The sequence below is a fragment of the Scyliorhinus canicula genome, chromosome 11, assembly GCF_902713615.1.
Source record: "Scyliorhinus canicula chromosome 11, sScyCan1.1, whole genome shotgun sequence".
NCBI classification, from domain to species: Eukaryota; Metazoa; Chordata; class Chondrichthyes; order Carcharhiniformes; family Scyliorhinidae; genus Scyliorhinus; species Scyliorhinus canicula.
In genome coordinates this window covers 35,526,499-35,544,613 of record NC_052156.1, presented here as the reverse complement: position 1 = coordinate 35,544,613, position 18,115 = coordinate 35,526,499, and the positions used below count along the sequence as shown (strand labels likewise).

At 42.6% G+C, this 18,115-nt stretch overlaps 1 protein-coding gene across 3 annotated transcripts in view; it reads left to right on the top strand.

The window, feature by feature from the left end:
- LOC119974000 (FYVE, RhoGEF and PH domain-containing protein 3-like) overlaps positions 1-18,115 on the top strand; it is a 351,115-nt gene that overhangs the window by 148,318 nt on the left and 184,682 nt on the right. The gene's annotated exons all lie outside the window — the stretch shown is intronic.

Genomic DNA, 18,115 nt, shown 5'->3' with positions numbered 1-18,115 from the left:
GTTTGTGCTGCACTTAGGGGACCAGGAGAGGGAGATAGGAGAGCTCCCTTTGAAGGGGGCGGAGAGGAGCTTTAGATATCTGGGTGTCCAGATAGCCAGGAACTGGGGGACCCTTCATCGGCTAAGCTTTTCGAGGCTGGTGGAACAGATTGAGGAGGAGTTCAGGAGGTAGGATGCGTTGCCACACTCCTTCGCGGGCAGGGTCCAGTCGGTTAAGATGACGGTGCTCCCGAGGTGTTTGTTTCTCTTCCAGTCTCCCCATCTTGATCGCGAAGGCTTTTTTTAGGAGGATAGATAAGAGTATTCTGAGGTTCGTGTGGGCGCGGAAGGCCCCGAGAGTGAGGAGGGTATTCTTGGAGCGAGGCAGGGAGGTTTGTGGTTTGGCGTTGCCCAACCTGTGTGGGTACTACTGGGCTGCAAATGTGGCGATGATCCGTAGGTGGGTGATGGAGGGGGAGGGTGCCGCATGGAAGAGGGTGGAGGCGGCGTCCTGTGTGGACACGACTTTGGAGGCACTGGTGATGGCCCCAACGCTCCCACTCCCCCCGGCAAGGTATTCTACGAGTCCAGTAGTGGTGGCTTCCCTCAAAATTTGGGGCCAGTGGAGGCGGCATTGGGGGGAAGTGAAGGCCTCAATCTGGACCCCGATACGGGGTACCCATCGGTTTGCACCATGGGGAATAGATGGTGGGTTTTTGAGTTGGCATAGGGCAGGCATCAGGCGGATGGGGGACCTCTTCCTCGACGGGAAGTTTGCGACTTTAGAGGAATTGGAGGGGAAGTGGGGTCTCTCCCCCCGCCCCCCCCCCGGGAATACTTTAGGTACATGCAGGTTGGGGCGTTTGTTAGGCGGCAGGTGGTGGAGTTTCCGCTACTGCCGTCAAGGGGCGTGCAGGATAGGGTGCTTTCGGGGACGTGGGTCAGTGAGGGTAGGATCGCGGCAATTTATCAGGTGATGCAGGAGGGGGAGGAGGCCTCGGTGGAGGGGCTAAAAATGAAGTGGGAGGAGGAGCTGGGGGAGGAGATCGACGAGGGGACGTGGGCGGACGCCCTGGGGAGGGTGAACTCGTCCCCTTCTTGCGCTTGGGTCAGCTTAATTCAGCTGAAGGTGCTGCATAGGGCGCATATGACTGGAACCAGGTTGAGCCGGTTCTTTGGCGGTGAGACCAGGTGTGGGAGGTGTTTGGGAGGCCCGGCGAATCACACCCACATGTTCTGGGCATGTCCGGCGTTGGAGGGGTTCTGGAAGGGGGTGGCGGGGATCCTATCCAGGGTGGTTGGTTCCAGGGTGGAACCGGGCTGGGGGCTCGCTATCTTTGGGGTAGCATCGGAGCTGGGAGTGCAGGAGGCGAGAGAGGCCAGTATTCTGGCCTTTGTGTCCCTAGTAGCCCGGCGAAGGATCCTTTTACAGTGGAGGGATGCGAAGCCCCCGAGCCTGGAATCCTGGATTAGCGACATGGCTGAGTTCATTAAACTGGAGAGGGTCAAGTTTGCCCTGAGGGGGTCGGTGCAAGGGTTCTTTCGGCGGTGGCAGCCCTTTCTTGATTTCCTGGCGGAATGTTAGAGGGTGGTCAATCTCAGCAGCAACCCTGGGGGGGGGGGGAAATTATGGGTCTGTTAAGGGGGTTTGCTTTTGCAACTATATGTTGGTTACTTTTTTTTAAATTTATTGCTTTGTATGGGGGGGGAGGGGCTTTTGTTTCTGTTTTTTTCTGCGCCTTGTTTATTTTATTGTTGGGAGAAAATTTGTTGTTGAAAAATTTGAATAAAAATCATTTTTTAAAAAAAAAAGAAAAAAAAAAAGAAACAGTATGTTACCCGAAGACTCTAACTACCCGTATGGGCTGGTTGCCTCCTCTGGGGAATGAGGGCCATTTTTCCACCATTGTTAAGAGAGCATGTTATAATCCAACTTTGTGAAGATCATCGTGGGACAGTAGGGATGGAGGAGATAGCCAAAAGCTATTTTTGATGGCCAGGGCTCAGTAGTGAAAATGGGGAGAAGGCGGGCATGTGTTCAGCTTGTGCAGAGGTTCAAAACCTGCTGCCACTAGTGCCCTTCCACCCATGGGAATGGCCAGAAGAGCTATGGCAAAGAGTTCATCCATATTATGCTGGATCATTTGGAGGACAAATGTTTCTCATTGTGGTAGATGTGCACTTAAAATGGCCTGAAGTCAACATTTTGAAGAATACGTCCTTGGAGAGAACAACAGAAAAAGTGGGTGAGGTTTTTGCAAGATTCAGTTGCCCTGAACAACTTGTTAGTGACAATTGGCCATAGTTCATTTTGCAAGCATTGACAAATTAACTAAAGGAGAACGGAATCCCACACATCCGATCCGATACATAACATCCTTCGACAAATAGGCTGGAGGAAAGGTTTGTTCAGACATTGAAGCATTCATTGAAGGTAATGCATGAGCAAGGATCATTGTCATAACGACTAAGCTAATTCTAGATGACATACAGGAATACCACAATTTTGGCAGGATTACTCATGGTAACCATCAGTTACACACAGCATTTGTGTTGCTCAGACCTTGCTTAAGACAGGAAGAGGAAACGGTCAGGTTTTGTGTCGTGGGAACAGGGCTAAATGCCGTGTTTTTCTGAAAGGCCAGGAAGTATTGGCAACAAACTATACCACCAGCGAGAAGTGGATACCTACCATCATATGAGCATAGATAGGACCGGCATACTACACTGTTCAGTCCTGGGTGATGTAGTATGGAGACGACGCGCTGATCAACGTTTTGAAACTAGAACTAGTTTGCTAGAGATAGAGTTAACTTGAGTGTCCATAACAAACTGTGCCAAGTGAAGAACGAAACGTTCCTGAGAACCTGACAATACCATAACTACTGTGGAAGGCAGTACCCCAGTTGAGGGCACTTCAAAGCTGAGTCAACTGACGAACAAAATGTCGACTCTGGTTGACATGACTGTGGGCGATGTCCAAACTAAACCAAAAACACCAAATATTGCTGTCAACATGAAAAAGTAGTCACCAAGGTTCACCAGCACCAACATTGAAATCAATGTCCTCTAAAACGTCTAACTTATTGAATGTTGAGTTTCTAAATTCTTCATATTGTAAATTTTGATAACGTTTCACTGTTGGGTATTGAGGTTTGTTCTTAGTTGGAGCAAGGTCTCGAGTCCAATCACGCGACACGTTGATGGTCACAGCCATTTGCACAGGTAAACTGAACAGTCTGTCCCAACAGCCTGTAGAGTAAACACCTTTCCAATAAAGTTCTTGTTTGTTCCTTTGTGATCTGCAAGCCTACCCTATAAACATACCACAATTCTCTTTGCCTGACCATGGTTCATCCTTGAATAGAAGCTTTGAGTGCAAAACTTTACACAGGAGAATTCCATGGGGATCTGTGAACTTCTTAAAGTCTAGTTATCCCTCTGTCTACAATGTAATATTGTTTTGGACTTTGTCCAGATCCAATAAACAACATTGAGAGTCTGTGATTTTTCTGGCACTCTCTGAGCTCTTTGTCAGTAAATCCTTAAAATTCTGATTAGCATGCCTGATTATTCCGCTCCCATCCTCTAATGAACTGTTTGGAAATTGCAACGGTGAATGTCACATCTATTCTGTTAATGTATGCATGGTATGTGTACAATGTTAAAGACCTCACGGTATGCAATTGTTTGGTCAAAGCAAAACTTGTTTGCTTGCTTTTGTGTTTTGTGAAACATGGTTGTTTTGTTACTGATTTTAATTAATTAGCTCAAATTATATTTGCATTTGTTTTAAAGCTGCAATATGAAATGTATTTTGTTTGGCATTTTTATGGCTGCCTCGTAATTTAGTTCATCCTTTTAAAACAGCTTTTTATTGGATATCATGTAATCTATTATTAAAAGGAAATAACAGACTGAGTTGGCAATATACATCCGTGACTGGTTCAGTGCCTCAAGGTGTCTTCCTCTCCATTCAGTTATTCTTTCTGACATGTTTTTTAAAATAGCAGCTTATACGGTTTACACTTGCAGTGCAATAAACTTGCTTTGCTTTTTCTTTGTCAGGCCATGGTGAACATTGGGAAATGGACAGATCTAGAATTTCTATTATGTATTTGGTCAAGTTTGATTCTGATTTTTCATTGAGACCATGGTTCAATTCCCACCATAGCAGTTTAAGAATTTTAATATGTTATAACCTCCCACGAGACACATGGGAATGATCGACTAATCTCCCTGTGACCCTCGTGGAGTATGAGCTCCCCCGCTGATGGGCGGGAGACCATTTCGGTGAGCTTGTTAATTCATTGCCATAATGGCAATAGGAGCTGAGCTGCAGACTGGTCCCGGCTGAGACTTGGACTGTTGCATACAAATACTTTCCTTGCAATTTGGGAGAAAATATGAAAAAGAAGGAGAATAAAAATATTTTAAAAAATAAAAATACTTTCCTTGTGGAAATAAACCATTGTTTGACTCTCCTTTCCGGACTCCTCCTTGACTACTAAAAAATACAATGTTGAAAATAAAATACGACATCGGTGAAAGGATCTTTTGTCGGCAGCTGGGGAGACACATTTTTGCTGGTTTCTGCAGGCTGCCAGCAGTCTATCTGGCCCTAGTTGTGTCATTCTGGTAGAATGACATGGACACATGGGTTGTCACAATTGCCCTCTTTTCCCCTTCTTGTTATGATGCTTCTATGCATACACGCACTGGGCTCAGCTGCTGGGTCCAGTCTGTGCAGGGTTTGGAACACTCGGAAGGAGCCAACTCCAAAATCTCGAGGTAAACGTGGGAGAAAGACACATTGGGTTGCTTTCTCAAGAGCAGACAAATTTATACAAACACACTGACAGCAATTCACTCAGAAGCAGACCATTTGGCCTGCCAAATTCTTCCAAGTGTTTGCACTATCTATGAGCCTCCTCCTATCCTCCTTATCAAGATATCCATTTCTCACTTCTGTAGCTTCCCTTTAAATCCAGCTATCCATCTTACAGAGAGAGGACTGGTTGCAAATGGGGCTAATTTGAGTGAAAGTAGAGAAGTAAGAAAATAACTGTGAAGAAGGGGTTAAAGTCAACTGCCCCCTGTCACATTTTCCAAACCTATATTGAGAAGGAATTGAGTGGTCAGCTGGTGGTTTTGAAGGCATTCCAGCAACTGGCAGCAAGCTACATGGAGGAGAATATCTTGAAGGGGAGAGGAGGAATAATTGAAAAGTGAAGAGATAGAGAAGCTTTACTTTGGAGAGGTGACTGGGCAATGAGGCAGCAGCAACTAAGTAAATAATTTACGTGTCGAAAGACTGAAATCTGAGTCTTTGAATTCCATGTCAAACATGAGAATGGAGGTACAAAGGTACCAAATGCCTGTTTCACACAAAACTACTTTTTGGGTCCTTTTACATTAAAACCTTACTCATATCTCGGTATATTACTGTGCAAAGTTGCATGTGAAACTATTATAGTGTATAAAAATAAAATGTGGCTAGCCTTTTGATTTATTTGATTTATATGTTTATTTTGGATGCATTAGTAACACATCAGATAATGTGTAGCTTTAAAAGTGAGTTTACATTTTTTTTTGTTCAGAGCACTGATTGCTAGTGACAAGGATTTATATTGGAGCGCTATCTATCCATCCGCCCGCCTGTCTGCTTGACCTTGAACAGTAAGTCATCTGTTCAATAACTTAAACATGTCACCAGATTTTACACAGACTAAATAAAACATCCATTTCAGCAGCAGACTCTGGATTTGCTTAATAGAATGGGTAATCTCTCAACTACTGTACTATATACTTATTTTAATGAAACATTAATTTTTCAGCGGTCTTCAAAAGCAAGTCAATCTTTAATGATGATAGAGCAGGAGATATATAGTTTGGAAGGAGTATTGCCAGAGAAGGTGGTAGTATGTGGAATTAGTAGTGAAAGCAGTTGGTGCCACTATATAAGGCAAGGTTTGAGAGTCCGGTGAAAAGTGGTGAAGTGGGAGGAGTAATGGAAAAATGGTCACCTTTAGGCGTATAATTTATACTCGCCAATGATCTAGCTGGATCACAGGTGGGAATGTAACTTACTGTGGTTGAAAAGCCAGTGGAAAGTGTTGCTCTATTTATTTATCTCGGTGAACCCCAAGCCTTTCCCTTATATCGATCAAATGACCACACAACCAGTTAGTTCAAAAGATGGTTTATTTACATACACAAAAGTTATCTCAACATGCAAACACAATATCTACTACAAGTTAAACTACACCTATCAGCTACAATAACCTATACAGGGCGACCGGCACTGTGCAAATGGATAAAGGCCTTTATCTGGATTTCACTTGTCTGGTTTGAAGAAAGTGGCTCTGTCTCTGCTGAGCTCGCCCGTCAGGTAGCGATCGTTGATCTTGAACTTAGCTGGCTGTTCCTGCTGCAATTGGGTAGGCACAGGCATGATTCAAGAGAGACAGAACACATGGCTGCGCTCTTTTTTTTATCCCCCTGGGATTTCGCGCTCTTTGGGGCGGTCCTTAACTTTGGACCCAAAAGTTCGACAGGGCTCTGATCACTCTCTTCGATTTCGGCCAATAAAGGGGCAGGTGCCTTGGTGGTTGGGTGGGTCCTTAGCGGTCATTGACCTTGGCAGTTGTGCTTTCTGAGCAAGGGAGTGGCGCTGATCAGTCTGTGGCTGTACCAGTTGCTTGATTGGAGTTCTATTGTCCTGGAAAAATGGGCCATGAAAATGTAAACGAGCGGGCGTTTCGGTCAGGTCTGGTTACCTGTCTTTCAGATACACATAGGCTGTGTAACAGTCTTGAGTCCTGGGTTGGCCATAATTCCCATGGTCCTTTGCAGGTGGCCATCTTAGATGGCTACAAAAGTCAAACAACTGAGATGGTTCAAGATGTATTATGCATGAGTGTTTCCTGATTGTAACCAGGTCACAAAGCCACAAGTTGAGACAGGAGGAAGAGAACTTGAGTGCTAATAGAGAGTTGTCAGAAACCATGTTTGATCAGATGGTTAGTAAAGAACAAAAGCGGGCGGTGGATGAAGTGGATATCTTCAGTTCAAACAAGTTGGTTGATTGTTTAAAAAAAAATTTGTTCATGGGATGTGGGCATCGCTGGCTGGCCCAGCATTTATTACCCATCCCTGAGGGCATTTAAGATTCAACCACATTGTTATGGATCTGGAGTCACATGTAGGCCAGACCAGGTCAGGACAACAGATTTCTTTCCCTAAAGGATAAGTGAACCAGATGAGTTTTTACAACAATCAACAATGGTTTCATGGTTAATGATTAATTCCAGAATTTTATTGAATTCAAATTTCACCTTTTGCATGGCGGAATTCTAACGTGGGCCTCCAGATTATGAATCTGGCTCCCTGGATTACTAGTCCAGTCACAAGACTATGCCACTGCATTATATATACATATCATTACCTGGGATAAATTGAATTACAACAGAAAGATTCACAGATAAAGCAGTTGTATGATAAAGTGTATACGGAAATGGACTCTGAGTGTATACCATTTTTATTACATTAGAAATAGTGTATTAATGAAAAAATGGAGACTGTTACATATTCAAGCAGATGAGAAAGGGACAGACATTCATCAAATGGTATTACTGGTGAGTTATAAAAAGGAGGTTTTGCAGGTAGCGCATGAGGTTCCATTAGGGAGTCAATTAGGAGTAATGAAAACTCTAGAAAAAAATACCGAAGTATTTTTATTGGCCTCGACTGCATAAATATGTAGTTGAATTTTGCCGTACATGTCAGGTAATTGGGAAACCTTGGGTGGTAATCAACCCAGAACCTTTAATACCCATTTCAGCATTTGAGGAACCTTTTGAGAGAGTGCTAATTGAATGTGTGGGGCCCCTGCCTAAAACTAAAAGTAGAAGTTTGTATCTGTTGACTATAATGGAAGTATGCACTAAGTTCCCAGAGGCAATTCCGTTAAGAGACATTACATCAAAGAGGGTTGTAGAGGAGTTAACCACATCTTTTACTAGATATGGACTACCAAAAGAAATTCAATCAGATAAGGCATCCAATTTTATGTTGCAGTTATTCAAGGAAGTAATGGATAGCTTAGGAATAAAGCAATTTAACTCAACGGCGTATCATCCGGAATCACAAGGAGCATTAGAAAGATGGCATCAAACTCTAAAGACCATGTTGAGGGTCTATAGTCAGGATTATCCAGAGGATTGGGATAAAAGAACTCCATTTGTACTATTTGTAATTAGGGATGCATCTAATGATTCAACTGAATTCAGTCTATTTGAATTTACTTTTGGTCATGAGGTGAGAGGACCACTTAAATTGATCAAAGAGAAATTGATGAGTCAGAGACTACATTGTTGGACTATGTATCAAACTTTAGGGAGATATTCACAAGGGCTGGTGATTTGGCTGGGAAACATTAAAAATTGTCACAACAGGTAATGAAAAAAGAAGCGGATAACTAATCAAAACGTTGTACTTTTGTTAGTGGGGAGAAAATATTAATATTGTTACCGATGGTAGGTGATCCATTAAAAGCAGGACTTAGTGGGCCTCATCAGATTGAAAGGAAATTGAGTGAGATGAATTTTTTGATAACGCCAGACAAAAGGAAAACTCCCTGTAACAGGAACAACTTCGAGAGGGAATCAATCGCAAGACAACATGTTGCAATGAAAGAAAATGCAGGAACTGTGGAGCTCCAAAAGCAGTCAAATTCCTGTCATGGCAGTGACACATGAGGTGATGACACCCAAAACTTACAGGATACTGTGAGGCCTGGATAGAGTGGACATGGAAAGGATGTTTCCACTAGTAGGATAAACTATAACCAAAGGGCACAGCCTCAGACTGAAGGGACGATTCTTTAAAACAGAAATGAGGAGGAATTTCTTCAGCCAGAGTGTGGTGAATCTGTGAAATTCTTTGCCGCAGAAGGCTGTGAAGGCCAAATCACTGAGTGTCTTGAAGACAGAGATAGATATGTTCTTGATTAGTAAGGGGATCAGGGGTTATGGGAAGAAGGCAGGAGAATGGGGATGAGAAAAATATCAGTCATGATTGAATGGCAGAGCATACTTGATGGGCTGAGTGGCCTAATTCTGCTCCAAGTCTTATGTATCTGGTCAGGAGGGGCAGATGAACGACTGCAGCTGTAACTCCATTTCACAGAGGGCATCTTCAGTGGTGGAATACTGGATCCGGAAGCTGAAGAGCTTGTACGCAATATGGCAATCCGTCTTCCAAGTAGCCTGAGAGGCAAATTCTGGAACCTATCACAGAGACCATCTATCTGCTTGATAATGCCAGGACAACTCGGACAGAACTTGTGCGAGAGTCTGTTCAAAAGAAAACGTGATTGTTGATGCTTTATCACAACTGTAACATGTGAGAAGACTAAATGGACTATATTCATGTTGATGTTTGCCGGGTGAAAAATGTAAAATTATATCTCGTGCAGAGTATAAGTTGTATATAATCTTAAAGAAATGTTTAACGTTTAAAGGGCTACAGAAAAATGAAACCATCTGTTTACATTGCTGGTTCATCCTATTTTAAGGGGGGAAGGTGTAATGATTAAAACATTTTAGGAATATTGGCTTTTAAATATTTAACGATTTAAGATTTGAAAGCCTGGGTTTTGAATGTGCTTGTTCGCAGTGGTCAAGGTTTTGAACAGGATTTTGTTTTGCTTCGAGGGCAAGCAGGTAAAACTGACCAAGGAATACGTTTTTCAGTTTGGGCTAATGCCTAGTGGTTTGCTTGGCGAAGTCCCTGTGGAGTTGAAGAGCTTTGCAGCCTGCAAGAATTTGTCTTTTTAGTTTGGGGAGATGATGTCATTGCTGGGTAGAGCCAAGGTTTTCAGGAAGACATTTTGAGAAGCTGTGTAGCGAGGCAGGGTTTTTGAGGAAAAGGCTTTTGGAAGTGAAGTCTGATCTGTCAACCCTTATGTTTTTTAGACCACAGATAAAGACTGTTTTCTTTCCCAGTTGGATAGGGAAAAGCGTAATAATATTTTAAGGCAGATCATTATTGTCTGAAGACAAGAGGCTGACACACAACCGAGTTGAAGCAGCTATTTGAACATATTCAGCTGGAGTCTGAAGGGGTTCTAACAAGAGCCAGAATCTGTTCTCTCCCACAGGTATTACTCTATGCCCTGCTAATATTAAGCTCAGTTAAGAGCCTATATGTTACTTTTCTTCTTGTTCAATGGGAAATTGTTTGGTTTTGTTAAGGGGTAATTGTAAGCTATTATTTTTTGGGTGTGAAGTTAAAAGTTCAATATTGTATTCATAACAAAGTTTTTTGATTTACAAATATCAAAGCCCTATTTTTTTTCATGCAATCACTTCTGGAGCGAATCATTCAGTCTTAAAATAAACTAAAATATTGGAGTATCGGTCCAGTATCCTAGCCACTGTTGGGCCTGGTCCTGGATCGTAATAATATGGTTTTGGTGTGTATCATCAGTCGTATATATATAATTTCAAAAGATGTATCTAAACATCTCAAAGTTGTACCTGTCTGCCAAAAAATTCGGAAATAGAATTCAAGAATGGAATTTTCATTTGCTGAAGGGGACTTTTTTTTTTACAATATGCTTCGAATAAATAAGATTTTTCTCTGTATCCAATGCTTGTCATATCAATTCCCCCCATTCTTTTTTTCATATAATCAGATATATACTACTGCATGTTTAAGCAAGTCTGTACAGCTTTGTAGTGTTAGTATTTAGATTTAAGGCGGGTTTCCTTCACCGTGTTCAGGAGTTTAAAAGAAAATTCAAATGTTAACCACTTCAGATATTTCAAAGGAAAGCATAGTGAAGCCTAAATTGCTTCATGAACAGTACTTGTATTAAACCTTTACTTTAGGACAGTTCAAAAACTCAGAACATTTTACTGCATTTCAAAAACTAAAAGTTGAAATCACTGAAAAATAAATTTGAACAGGTATTGGAAAAATGACTTTTCTCAGTAGTGATTGTGTGGAATGATGTATCGCACAAGGGAAGAAATGGGAAAAAACAGATTTAAGTCCGAATGTAATTATCTGCCATGTTAAGATGGCTGACCTACTAGAACAAGGGTACAAAGTGAATGTTGGCCAAGGGGTTACCAGGATTCACTTATGCTTGGCGTGTGCTTGGTGATTCAGGTACAATTTGCTGAATCTTGTGTAATTAACACTGCTGATGGCGTTGTGTAGTATTATATCCATGACCTATGGTGAAGGGCACTGAAGTGCAGATCCATGACTAGTTGATTTCCAGGCAGGCTGGATGAGGAAGGGAAAATGAAATAGAATCTGCAGTGTATGTGGAAGTCGTCAAACATGCTGACACTTTGAGAACAGTGGGGAGAGAGAGAGGCTTGATTTTGCCTTTGTAAGTCAAACTGGTTTTAAAATTAATTTTGTAACATTATGGGCAATTGATTGCTATCGACCACGTGGATTCGCAAAGCATAAAATATAAATGAAGATGAAACTCCTCTTTATTTGAAAGGAGTGGAAGGGAAAAATTTCACTGCCAGAAATAGTCTCCTCTTTCAAAGCTCTCGGTTTTGCCACAGGACAGCTATGAGTCATTGAGCTCATTTAAAACTTTCACATTTCTTTAATGGGATATTTCAGAATTTGATACACTCCAGACGTAGACTTGAGGCAGTTTATTAAACTGTGTGGTCCTTTGCTGACATCCAGATGCTCTAGTTTAACTTGAACTGGGCCACAAAATTAAAACATTTCCTTATATGTATTTGCACAAAACGGTATTATTCTGACATGTATAAAAGCAGTAAAATCGGAATGATGCACAAAAGGGATCTCCCTTTCTACCTATTGCATTTTAACTAATTTGTTGCACAAGTATTTGGCCTTTACCTTTGGCTAGATTCCATAGTTCTATTGTACTTGCATTGATGAAAATAAAAGGATGTTTTTGCTTAATATTATATTGAAACAATGAGGAGGTGATCAGTACCCTGGCCTTGACTGTCTTGAATTTGCAATATCTGGTTATGTTTATCAATAATGTACAATGTAGGATTTAATGTAGCATCTCAATGCAGTTATATTCAGACTGAAGTGTAACATTTCACAATGTTGTATCAAGAAACAGAGCTTTTAAATGATCTATATTTGTATTTGTGGGTATTAGAAATAAGGTATAGCTTTAAGTAAGTTTACTTTTGTGTTTCTGTACAAGAAGTTGACGAGTCAGTTTCATGATAAACAAAGGTGCCTGGCTGTCTGTGGGTTTTGGTCACTTTAAAACTGTGCCTGCATTGTAATTCAATAGTTTACTACATGAGAGTAAACAGGGTTTAAAAGGAAAGCTAGGTTGTTGGCTTAGCATCCAGGGGCCACCCTAGCTTAGAAAGAAGCTTTGTGTTTAGTTTTAAGCTGGACTCCGAAGAAGCTGGATAGGACAAGGGGGCTGCAGACTTCTCAAAAAACAGACACCAGGAAGTTGGGACAATAAAGTATATGTCAGGAAGACAGTTAAGTTAAAGGAAAAAGATCAAGGAGTTGAACAAAGTCCTGTTGGATGAAGTTAAACTAAAAACAGAGAAAGTACTCAGATTTAAAGAGACATTTGCAAGAACCATATTTAAAGTGAGAAGACAGACATCCAAATTAAACCAAAAGTTTGGAGACATCTTAATACAGCCTGTGAAGCAGTAGTGGTCTGCTTCATGACTGGGTATCCGAGAGATAGTGTGGTCAAAATAGATGTGGTAATGCATGAGGAATACTGAAAGAGATTGAAATCCTGGAAGTGGATCCTTGGTGAAGGCACTGAAGAGAATGCATTGTTTGGGAGAAGATTCCGTGATGTATTTTTCCAAGAATGGAGTTGAAAACACTTGAAGTCAAATTCCAGTGTGACCAGCTGACTCCGTGATACAAGCATCTGGGGAATTTGATTAGAAATCTACAGAAGTTGTATTGAGTGGTATCTGCCACTTGATTTCAGAATATGGTATGTCTGACCACAGTCGGCCTGTTGGTTTACATGGACTGTACGTACTGAGAATATTATAGTATAAGATATATATTTTGCAACTTGTGTTATCCTTAAAAATCTGTCTACATCCGTCAAGATATAGGTGGGACAAAGGAGTAGTGCACTATAGTCTATCTTTTCATGTTTAATACAATGTTTTATTATTTTATTAAATGTTAATTGGCAGTTCTGTGACTGTATATCCATGTCTCTAATCAAAAATAAAAGTTATGGTCTATCGAGTCAGGGTTCCATTCTGGGACTTGACTGTCCAGTGGTAACATCATGGATCACTACTTCTCCATGCTGAACATCACTTGGAGGAAGCACTGAGGATGGCAAGGGCACAGAATGGACTCTGATGTCCATGACCAAGAGTGGCTTGGTCGTACCATCACAGACCTATCAGGACCCTAAAGGACATAGCTGCTAGACTGGGACTGCAGCAGTTGGTGAGGGAACCAGCAAGAGGGAAAAAGATACTAGACCTCATCCTCACCAACCTGCTTGCCACAGATACATCTGTCCCTGATAGTGTCGGTAGGAGTGACCACTGCACAGTTCTTGTGATGAAGTCCTGTCTTCATATTGGGGATACCCTCCATCATGTTGTGTGGCACTACCACTGTACTAAATGGAATAGACTTTGAACAGATCTAACAAGTCAAGACTGGGCATCCATGAGGCACTGTGGGCTATCAGCAGCAACTGAATTGTATTCAACCACAATCTGGAACCTCATCCCGGCATACCCCCCCACTCTACAATTACCATTAAGCCAGGGGTTCAACCCTCGTTCAAAGGTGAGTGTAGGAGGTTCAACCCTCGTTCAAAGATGAGTGTAGGAGGCTATGTCAGGAGCATCACTTGGCATACCTAAAAATGAGGTGTCAACCTGGTGAAGCTACAACACAGGACTACTGTGCCAAACAGCAGAAGCAGCAAGTAATGGTCAGAGCTGAGCAATTCCACAACCAACGGATTCGATCTAAGCTCTGCAGTCCTGCCACATCCAGTCGTGAATGGTGGTGGACAATTAAACAACTCACTGGAGGATGAGGCTCCCCAAATATCTCAAGATGGAGGAGCCCAGCAATCAGTACAAAAGACAAGGCTGAACCATTTGCAACAATCTTCAGCCAGAAGTGCTGATGGATGATCTATCTCAGCCTCCTCCAAAGATCCCCAACATCATAGATACCAGTCTTCATGCAATTCTATTCACTCTACATGATATCAAGAAACGTCTGAAGGCACTGCATGCTGCAAAGGCTAAGGGCCCTGACAACATTCCAGCAATAGGACTGAATACTCGTGCTCCAGAACTAGCTGTGCCCTTCGCCAAGCTATCTATAGCACTGGCATCTACCCGGCAATGTGGAAAGCTGCCCTGGATATGTCCTATACACAAGAAGCAGGATAAATCCAACTTGGTCAATTAATGATTCATCAGTCTACTCTTGATCATCAGTGAAGAAACTTGAAGGGGTTGTCGGCAGTGCTGTCAAGTGGCACTGACTCAGCAATAACCTACTTTCTGATGCTCAATTTGGGTTCCGCCAGGGCAAGTCAGCTCCTGACCTCATTACAATTTTAGTCCAAGCATGGATAAAAGAGGTAAAGTGAAACTGACTGCCCTTGATGTCAAGGCGCATTTGATTGACCATGACCTTGAGGAGCCCTGGCAAATCTAATGTCAGTGGGAATCTGCGGGGGAGACCTTCAATTGGTTGGAGTTATACTCATACCTAGCACAAAGGAAGATGGTTGTGGTTTTTGGAGATCAATCATCTCAGTCCCAGGATATTACTGCAGGGGTTCCTCAAGCTAATGTCCTCGGCCCAACCATCTTCAGCTCCTTCGTCAATGACCGTCCCACCATCATGAGGTCAACAGTGGGGATGTTCGCTGACGTTCTGCACCATCATTCGCAATGAAGGGAGATACTGAAGCAAGAACTGGACAACATTCAGACTTTGGCTGATTAAGTAGCAAGTAACATTCACACCTCAAGTCCCAGTTTATGACCACCTCCAACAAGAGAGAAACCAACCATCTCTCCTTAAAATTCAATGGTATTACCATAGCTGAATACTGGGGGTTGCCATTGACCACAAACTGAACTGAACCAGCCATATAAATATGGGTGGTTACAGGTGCAAGTCAGAAGAGGGAATTCTGCAGGGAGTAACTCACCTCCAGACTCCCCAAAGCTTATCCACCGTCCACAAAGCACAAGTCAGGAATGTAATGAATCTCTCCACTTGCCTGGATGAGTGCAACTCTAACAATATTCAGGAAGCTCAACATCGTCAGGACAAAGCAACCTTCTTGATTGGCACTCCATCTGCTGCCACCCCACTCCCTCCACAAGTGCCCAATGGCAGCAGTATGTACCATGTACAAGATGCACTGCAGCAAATAATTAAGGTTCCTTCGATAAAATCTTCCAAACCCATAACCTCTACCACCTAGAATGAAATTACCAGCAGATGCCTGGAAACACCACCACCTTCCATGCCACTCAACATCCTGACTTGGAATTATAAATATATCACTGTTCCTTCACTGTCGCTGGTTCCCAACAGCATTGTGGGTGTACCTACACCATGTAGACTGCAGTGGTTCAAGAAGGAGGGTCACCACCACCTTTTCAAGTTCAACTAGGGTTGGGCAATAAAAATGCTGGCCCAGACAGCGACGCCAATGTCCTGCCACAGAATAAAAAAAGTTAACAAGTGAAAGATTGACATGTAAAGATTACACATTTTACAATTTTTACAAATGACAAAAGAAAAACAAGAAAATAAGAGTAAAATACTGTGGATGCTGGAAATCTGAGAGAAAAACAGAAAATACTGGTAAAAACCTCAGCAGGTGTTGCAGCATCTGTGGAGAGTGAAACCGAGTTAATGTCTCGAGTCAGTATGACTGTTCAGAGAGAATTCATATGGACTCGATGTATATTCTCTCTGCACAGATGCTGCCAGACTTCCTGAGTTTTCCCAGCAATTTTTTAATATCCTATCAAAAAGCACTGAGTGAAGACTTTTCTTTTCATAGGAAATTTACACTTTAAACTGCAGAAAATAAATTCCCTATTTAACTTCGGGCATGACAGAAAATCTCTGGCAATGGCTAGATGTTACACTGTCCCTTAAGTGGATCTGTCAGTCAAAATTTATTCTCCGTTTCGATGGCTTGCTTCCTTTTCAGTTCCCCAGCCGAATAACGTATAATCCCAGAAGTTCTTTTCAATTTGAAGATTATGCTGTCAATCCCTTCCTCCAGCTCCAAGCTAGGTGAATCTCCCAGCCTCCTTTGCCACCCTCACAATCTTGGTTTTAATTCTGAGCCTGAGGCCCATCTGCATGTGCACGCTGAATGGTTTAAGGAAGGATGTGAATGCATTGGGGGCGGTTCAGAGGGGATTTACTAGATTGATACCTGGAATGAGCAGCTTGTCTTGTGAGGAAAGGTTGAACAGAACGGACTTGTTTCCAGTGAGCTTTGGAAGAGGGAGGGGTGACTTGACTGAAATATATAAAATCCTGAATGGTCTCAAGACCGTGGAAAGGTCGTTCCCACTTGTGGGCCAATCCAGAACTAAGGAAGCACTGTTTTAAAATAAGGTGCCACCTTTTTAGGACAGTGATGGGGATAATTTTTATTTTTTTTGTGTGACTTTGAACCTCTCTACCTCAAAGTGATGACGGTAAGGTGACTGAATACATGATACCTGTAACACTTCTCTGGAACTTTTAGCCATGGGTCTAATCAGGGTTTACTCAGAAACAGTGGTCATTGTCTCCCAGAGAAAATACTTTGCACCTTCCTCTCAGTGAAACAATGAGTCTTCCTTCACTCTTTAGCCAACCATCCAGGCTTGCTGCCAGACCTATTTCAGAACAGGTCACATGACCCCCTTCATTTCCCCTAAATTTAATGCTATGTTGCCAAACTGTTATAAGCCAAACAATTGTAACAGCATCTGCAGCAAGAGTGAAAGAAAAGGTAGGTTTCAAATTCAAGATCTTTCTTCAAAACGTTCTGAAACATGGTCTTTGACCTGAAACGTTGGCCAGGATTCTCCGCTGCCCACCACCTGTAGTGGAGCTCCTGATGTAGCAGAGAATCCCGCGTGGGTAAAAGTTGCGAAGCTCCAGTCCCCCACTGGCGGCGGCAAAGAGGTTCATGCCCAGAGACGGAGGGAGGATGGAAATGGGTCATTTGAACCCATTTGCATCCTATTAATGGACTGGACACTGGAGTCTCCTCACCTTCGTCATGCTCCAGCCCTCTCGGCTGGTGTTCATGTGGGTGTGGATTCGTGCAAGTATTTCCCAGCGTGGCCCTGATGCAGTGAACCTCATGGTGGGCAAAGAGTAAATATTTAACCCAGTTTCCCCAGAGTCCATCGGAAGGCTCCCTCCTCCAATGCAAATAATGCCCACCACACCAGAATCCTCCCTCTCACCAGAGACCTCACACTGTTTATAAACAAGTAGGAGTAAAATGCTTCTACTTCCTCTTTTTCTCAGCAAAAAGCACTTAACTGCTTTTGATGTGGTCAGGAACTGTCAGAGGGAAGACAGGATTGCCCTACTTGTCGGAAGGGTTAGGATTTGTGTTGTCAGTGGGAGGTGGGTGGGGGGGGGGGGGCGGGGGAAGCCGCCGGACCTTGGTATGCGGGCAGCCTGCTAGCAGGATTCTGAACTGAATCCTGGGAGCTCCCGCCATTAACATGGCACGAGAATTGCTTATGGGCACCGCTCCTAGCGTGAATGCAGTCCAGGAGTGATTCACTTCTGGCAAGAGAATTCTGTCTGTTAACTCTTCCCCTCTCCACAGATACTGCCACACCTGCTGAGTGTTTCCAGCAGTTTCTGTTTTTATTACCGATTAATTAGCTCCACTTTCTGCCATTTTCTTTCTAATTTATAGCTACATTTGTTTTATTGGATTTTTATTGTTCGGATGTCTTTAACATGCTCCCAATAGAGTAACAGTTTTCTGCTTGTTTATTAATTCTGACCAAATTAAGTTTTTGCAGCCTCCACTTCTATCATCCTTGCAGTTTAATGAAGTAATTCAATCTTTTATTAA